The sequence below is a fragment of the Palaemon carinicauda genome, unplaced genomic scaffold, assembly GCF_036898095.1.
Source record: "Palaemon carinicauda isolate YSFRI2023 unplaced genomic scaffold, ASM3689809v2 scaffold133, whole genome shotgun sequence".
Lineage (NCBI taxonomy): Eukaryota > Metazoa > Arthropoda > Malacostraca > Decapoda > Palaemonidae > Palaemon > Palaemon carinicauda.
Genome location: NW_027168849.1, coordinates 225,001 through 232,371, shown reverse-complemented (window position 1 = coordinate 232,371; position 7,371 = coordinate 225,001). Strand labels below are relative to the sequence as shown.

Genomic DNA, 7,371 nt, shown 5'->3' with positions numbered 1-7,371 from the left:
GCAACGTGTCCCTGATATGAGAGAGAGAGAGAGAGAGAGAGAGAGAGAGAGAGAGAGAGAGAGAGAGAGAGAGAGAGGGTTTGATACTGAACAATAGGCCTACTAGGTTGGTTTGCTTTGAGGGATCAGACAAAAATCTCCCACCATCACCAATCTGCATCGTGGTGATGAAAACTGGCCAAACCCCAGACATGGATAAGGACATGTTTGAGACTTTTGTCCTGTAGTTGTTGTTGTTGTTGTTGTTATATATATATATATATATATATATATATATATATATATATATATATATATATATATATATATATATATGTTTTCCTATCTCATGCTTATTTCCTTATTCCCTTTCCTCACAGGGCAATTTTTCCCATAAGCCCTTGGGCTTATAGCATCCTGCTTTTCCAACCAGGGTTGTAGCTCAGCTAATAATAATAATAGTAATAATAATAATAATAATAATAATAATAATAATAATAATAATAATAATAATAATAATAATAATAATATTCAAAGTATTTTTGTTGTTGAAATATATTAATGAAAGTATTTTCTTCAAATTTTTTGGCTCAAAATTGCTCAAGTTATTACAGAAATTGTCTTTGGAAGAACTAACCACCTTCTTAGCTTGTTTGTCAAGGTCTTTGAGTTCTTTAATTTTGTTATTGTGAATCTAAATTTTAGTTTTATTCAATTTCCAATTTAGCATATGATTTTAGATAAATTTAGTATCAATTTATGTGAAATATATTACTGAATAAGTCACTGACCATGATTTTCCTTTGAAAATACTCTGAATCAAAATTGACTGGAAGCCTCCAGCCAATAGGAGGACAGCTTCTAACTATCTTAGACAAAGAATGAATGTTTAAGCCAGTGAGAGACTAGCTTACAAAGGGGTTCTGTTGAAGCCCTGTGATTGGCTTAGGGAATATACAATGGTTTTCAGAGCATTTCCCTACGAGCCCTGAAGGAGTGAAGATCAAAGGTCAGTGAAGTGGTAGATTTAGAAATAAATTTTGGATATATATATATATATATATATATATATATATATATATATATATATATATATATATATATATATATTAATTGGTAGAGTTATACAGTTATGAAATCTATAGAATAGACATTTCATTTATTAATATAAGACGTTGGTTTGATTAAAATGTAAAAGATTTGATGAAAATTGGCCAGACACCAGACATAATTAAAGACATGTCTGAAGCCTTTGTCCGGTTGTGGACTAGAAATGGCTGTATATATATATATATATATATATATATATATATATATATATATATATATATATATATTACTGGAAATATAATAGTCACAGCTTAGTGGGGGGGGGGGGGTGACCGTAGAGTATCTACCTGTCATGGTGTGACTGACAGGTGAGAATTGGTTTTGGCAAGTGGGCCACGAAATTTGACTTAATTTTTCCACGAATGATATTGGTCAGAGTTGAAGTCTTTTATCTATTTTGTTTTGCCTTTTTAAATCGAAAAAACTCATAGATGAGCCGAATATGCAAATTTTTATATATTTTTTTTTCTTTTGAATTCAACACTTCCTGATTAACGAGTAGTTTGTTCTTCTTATTTGAGGATATAACTTTAGCTGTTCCGATGGGTTCCTTCCTCTCAGGATGTAACATTTTACTTTTTAGTAGGATATACCTCAGAAAATCTTAAGGAACCCACTCCTAACATGGGCCGTTCTTTGTATGAACAAATTAAGCCACTGTTGGTTCAGGACAACTTTCATAGGTTTTGTATCTATTGGAAGACAAATTGTTCTATTTTTTGTGTTTATGATTTCGGGATTCATGAAATTTCAGTGGTTTTCTTTTTTTTCATTTTATAATTTAGGAAGATTAATATCAGGTTTCTCTTCGCCAATAAAACGTCAAAATGTGGGTTTTAAAGTTCAGACCATCATAATATGGCTGCTCGTTCCTAGCTGAAGTGCTCATCTTCAATTGCTCAAATTCGGGAGTGCTTTACTTGGTCCGGTGTTATTAATTACATGTTATTATCAGCTGTAATTGTTATTAGTATCATTCATAGGAAGTTATGAACATTTTAGGCTTCTATAAAATATATGGAAATGTCGAAATCTCTGTAGTACCATTTCATAATTTTACATCGTTTGTAAAAAAAAACATTAATTTCCTTTTTAGTTGTTTTAACAACAATCTTGGGTTGTTTTCCTAAAACGTCTTGTCTTCATTCGAAAAAAGCATTGTTAACCTGTTAAATTTCGTGGTGTTAAAGAACGGTTTTTGAAATATTCGTTTTAAATAGTTTTACCCAAGGAGTCTGGGTTAAATTTCCCCCAGAAATTGTGGTTAAATGTCCCGAAGAATTTGTGGTTAAATATATATATATATATATATATATATATATATATATATATATATATATATATATATATATATATATATATATATATATAATTTAGCCTTTTCTAGTCCAGTGCAGGACAAAGTCCTCAGACATGTCTTCATTCATGTCTGGAGTTTGGCCAGTTTTCATCATCATGCTGGTCAGTGCTCATTAATGGTGGGAGATTTTTGTCTTCTCTCAGAGCAAGCGAACCTAGTATAGGTGCCCCTGACTAGTACAGCTTTGCTGCTCATGGCGATACGCAAACCCTTTCACCCCATTAAGGTTTCTCAGAAAGGATTGCTTCGATTATATGTCATTGTGAGGTCATTTAAACATCGTAACCTATTTTATGAGGTCATTGACACATGAATTACGTATATTTAATTAATGTTTTATATATATATATTACTGGAAAAAATAGTTACAGCTTGTGGGGGGGGGGGGGAGGGCGAGCGTAGAGTAACTACTTATTAAGGTGTGACTGACAGGCGAGAGTTGATGGTTGGACCAAGTGGGCCAACGAAATTTAGACTTTTTCATCCACGAATAATGTTGGTTAGAGTTGAAGTTATTCATTTTGTTTTGCCCTTTTCAATTGTAAAATCTTTTTATGCTCTTTGCTTATGCTAATTATAATAATTAATCGGACTTAGTTAATTTATAAATACAGCGAACACATGTCCATTTCTTGTGTATTTAATTTATTACTTATTTATTTTTTGATTTATATAATCAAGTTACTTATTAACGTAATAAAAATAATAATTCCTGATGTAATCAAGTTATATTAATGTAATTGTAATACGGATGGCATTCCTTTTTACGGGCTCAATCTAGTTATATAATTAAGTCATTATTAAAGTGTCTTATATTATTGTCATTAATCAATTAGTTAAGTTTTAATATATTGATTAAATATTAAATGTAGTTAATTACTTGTTATTAATTATAGGTGTAATAGTTATTCGATATTAATTTAGAAGTAGTTTTGAACATTTAAGACTATTTGTGGCTTTGATACCAATTACTGGAAAATCTCGAAATCGCTGTTTTACCAATTCATAGTCTTTTTTTTTATATCGTTCGTAAAAACATTAAATTCCATTTTGAGAAATAACTTTAAAAATGTTTTTAGATGCATTTTTGTTTTTTACAATCTCGATTTGTTCTCCCAAAATGTCTTGTCTTCATTCGGAAAAATTATTTTTATTATTTGTTTACAAAACATTATTTTAAGTTGTTTTCCTCTTTTAGTGAATGACTCAAAAGTGTTATTTGTGATGTGTATATTTTATGGACACTGTCATTACTTTTTCTAATTTAGTATATTTTTTTTAATATAAATCAAATATAGGCTGGCATCACGAACTTCCGTTTGCTTGACTATGTTAACGATGTCAGTTTTAGGTCGTTTAGTGAGGAAAAAAGGCTAGTTATTTTTTCATAATTCTGTAGTTTTTTAATAATTTTAACCTGTTTCCTGTGTGACGAATTGTTTTAAATTATGGAAAAATAACAGAGGAAAACAATAGCTTTGCATAATTTGGCATTATTTGAAAATCTCGAAATCTATGACCACTTCAAGATAATCTTATATCGTTCATAAAAACATTAATTTTCTTTGGAGAAACAACTGTTCGTTTGAAAAGGTTTTCAGAGGCATTTTTTTTTTTTTTTTTTTAACTATTTCGATTTGTTCTCCTAAATCGTCTTGTCTTCATTCGGAAAGAAAAAATTGTTAACCTGTTAGATTTCTTGATGCTAAAGAAGGGTTTTGGCAATATTATTTTTTAGCGTGATTTGTGGTTAAATCCCCGCAGGATTCTGAGTTAAACTCACCCCCTAGTATCCATGGTTGTCCACATAGGATTCGTGATTAAATCTCCGATTAATTTGTGATTATATCCCCCCGAATTCATGGTTAAATGGCCCCAGAATTCGTGGTTAAATCCTCCCAGAATTCGTGGTTAAATCCTCACAGAATTCGTGATTAAATCTCTCCAGAATTCTTGGTTAAATCCTCCCAGAATTCGTGGTTAAATCCTCCCAGAATTCGTGGTTAAATCCTCCCAGAATTCGTGGTTAAATCCTCCCAGAATTCGTGGTTAAATCCTCCCAGAATTCATGGTTAAATCCTCCCAGTATTCTTGGTTAAATCCTCCCAGAATTCTTGGTTAAATCCTCCCAGAATTCATGGTTAAATCCTCCCAGAATTCGTGGTTAAATCCTCCCAGAATTCGTGGTTAAATCCTCCCAGAATTCGTGGTTAAATCCTCCCAGAATTCATGGTTAAATCCTCCCAGAATTCGTGGTTAAATCCTCCCAGAATTCATGGTTAAATCCTCCCAGAATTCGTGGTTAAATCTCTCCAGAATTCGTGGTTAATTCCTCCCAGAATTCATGGTTAAATCCTCCCAGAATTCGTGGTTAAATCTCTCCAGAATTCGTGGTTAAATCCTCCCAGAATTCGTGGTTAAATCTCTCCAGAATTCGTGGTTAAATCCTCCCAGAATTCATGGTTAAATCCTCCCAGAATTCGTGGTTAAATCCTCCCAGAATTCGTGGTTAAATCCTCCCAGAATTCGTGGTTAAATCCTCCCAGAATTTGTGGTTAAATCCTCCCAGAATTCGTGGTTAAATCCTCCCAGAATTCATGGTTAAATCCTCCCAGAATTCGTGGTTAAATCCTCCCAGAATTCATGGTTAAATCCTCCCAGAATTCATGGTTAAATCCTCCCAGAATTCGTGGTTAAATCTCTCCAGAATTCGTGGTTAATTCCTCCCAGAATTCATGGTTAAATCCTCCCAGAATTCGTGGTTAAATCTCTCCAGAATTCGTGGTTAAATCCTCTCAGAATTCGTGGTTAAATCCTCCCAGAATTCGTGGTTAAATCCTCCCAGAATTCGTGGTTAAATCCTCCCAGAATTCGTGGTTAAATCCTCCCAGAATTCGTGGTTAAATCCTCCCAGAATTCATGGTTAAATCCTCCCAGAATTCGTGGTTAAATCCTCCCAGAATTCGTGGTTAAATCCTCCCAGAATTCGTGGTTAAATCCTCCCAGAATTCATGGTTAAATCCTCCCAGAATTCGTGGTTAAATCCTCCCAGAATTCATGGTTAAATCCTCCCAGAATTCGTGGTTAAATCTCTCCAGAATTCGTGGTTAATTCCTCCCAGAATTCATGGTTAAATCCTCCCAGAATTCGTGGTTAAATCCTCCCAGAATTCATGGTTAAATCCTCCCAGAATTCGTGGTTAAATCCTCCCAGAATTCGTGGTTAAATCCTCCCAGAATTCGTGGTTAAATCCTCCCAGAATTCATGGTTAAATCCTCCCAGAATTCGTGGTTAAATCCTCCCAGAATTCGTGGTTAAATCCTCCCAGAATTCGTGGTTAAATCCTCCCAGAATTTGTGGTTAAATCCTCCCAGAATTCATGGTTAAATCCTCCCAGAATTTGTGGTTAAATCCTCCCAGAATTCATGGTTAAATCCTCCCAGAATTCGTGGTTAAATCTCTCCAGAATTCGTGGTTAATTCCTCCCAGAATTCATGGTTAAATCCTCCCAGAATTCGTGGTTAAATCTCTCCAGAATTCGTGGTTAAATCTCTCCAGAATTCGTGGTTAAATCTCTCCAGAATTCGTGGTTAAATCTCTCCAGAATTCGTGGTTAAATCCTCCCAGAACTCGTGGTTAAATCCTCCCAGAATTCGTGGTTAAATCCTCCCAGAATTCATGGTTAAATCTCTCCAGAATTCGTGGTTAATTCCTCCCAGAATTCGTGGTTAATTCCTCCCACAATTCGTGATTAAATCCCCCAGAATTCATGGTTAAATCCTCCCAGAATTCGTGGTTAAATCCTCCCAGAATTCGTGGTTAAATCCTCCCAGAATTCGTGGTTAAATCCTCCCAGAATTCATGGTTAAATCCTCCCAGAATTCGTGGTTAAATCTCTCCAGAATTCGTGGTTAATTCCTCCCAGAATTCGTGGTTAATTCCTCCCAGAATTCGTGATTAAATCCCCCAGAATTCATGGTTAAATCCTCCCAGAATTCGTGGTTAAATCCTCCCAGAATTCGTGGTTAAATCCTCCCAGAATTCGTGGTTAAATCCTAGAATTCATGGTTAAATCCTCCCAGAATTCGTGGTTAAATCTCTCCAGAATTCGTGGTTAATTCCTCCCAGAATTCGTGGTTAATTCCTCCCAGAATTCGTGATTCAATCCCCCAGAATTCATGGTTAAATCCTCCCAGAATTCGTGGTTAAATCCTCCCAGAATTCGTGGTTAAATCCTCCCAGAATTCGTGGTTAAATCCTAGAATTCATGGTTAAATCCTCCCAGAATTCGTGGTTAAATCTCTCCAGAATTCGTGGTTAATTCCTCCCAGAATTTGTGGTTAAATCCTCCCAGAATTCGTGATTAAATCCCCCAGAATTCATGGTTAAATCCTCCCAGAATTCGTGGTTAAATCTCTCCAGAATTCTTGGTTAAATATCTCTATAATTCATGCTTAAATTCCCCCAGTATTCATGGTTAAAGCCTCCCAGAATTCGTGGTTAAATCCTAGAATTCATGGTTAAATCCTCCCAGAATTCGTGGTTAAATCTCTCCAGAATTAGTGGTTAATTCCTCCCAGAATTTGTGATTAAATCCCCCCGAATTCATGGTTAAATCCTCCCAGAATTCGTGGTTAAATCTCTCCAGAATTCTTGGTTAAATATCTCTATAATTCATGCTTAAATTCCCCCAGTATTCATGGTTAAAGCCTCCCAGAATTCGTGGTTAAATCCTCCCAGAATTCGTGGTTAAATCCCCTACAATTTTTGGTTACATTCTCCATGATTTGCGGTTAAATTAAAAGTTAATAAAACTTCATATTTACGTCCATTTAAATTGTCTTGATTTTGAAATTCACTAAATTGAAATGTTCTGAAGAATGACCTTATTTTTTTCTATTTAATTTATTACCACCTCCATC

At 34.3% G+C, this 7,371-nt stretch overlaps 1 long non-coding RNA gene across 1 annotated transcript in view; it reads left to right on the top strand.

Annotated features, from left to right (window-relative positions):
* The first annotated feature begins 956 nt into the window (after positions 1-956).
* The window catches only part of LOC137635507 (uncharacterized), a 12,954-nt gene continuing 6,539 nt past the window's right edge, over positions 957-7,371 (top strand). Inside the window, exon 1 of the long non-coding RNA XR_011042694.1 lies at positions 957-988. This is a non-coding gene — a long non-coding RNA (uncharacterized lncRNA). The remainder of the gene's footprint in view (positions 989-7,371) is intronic.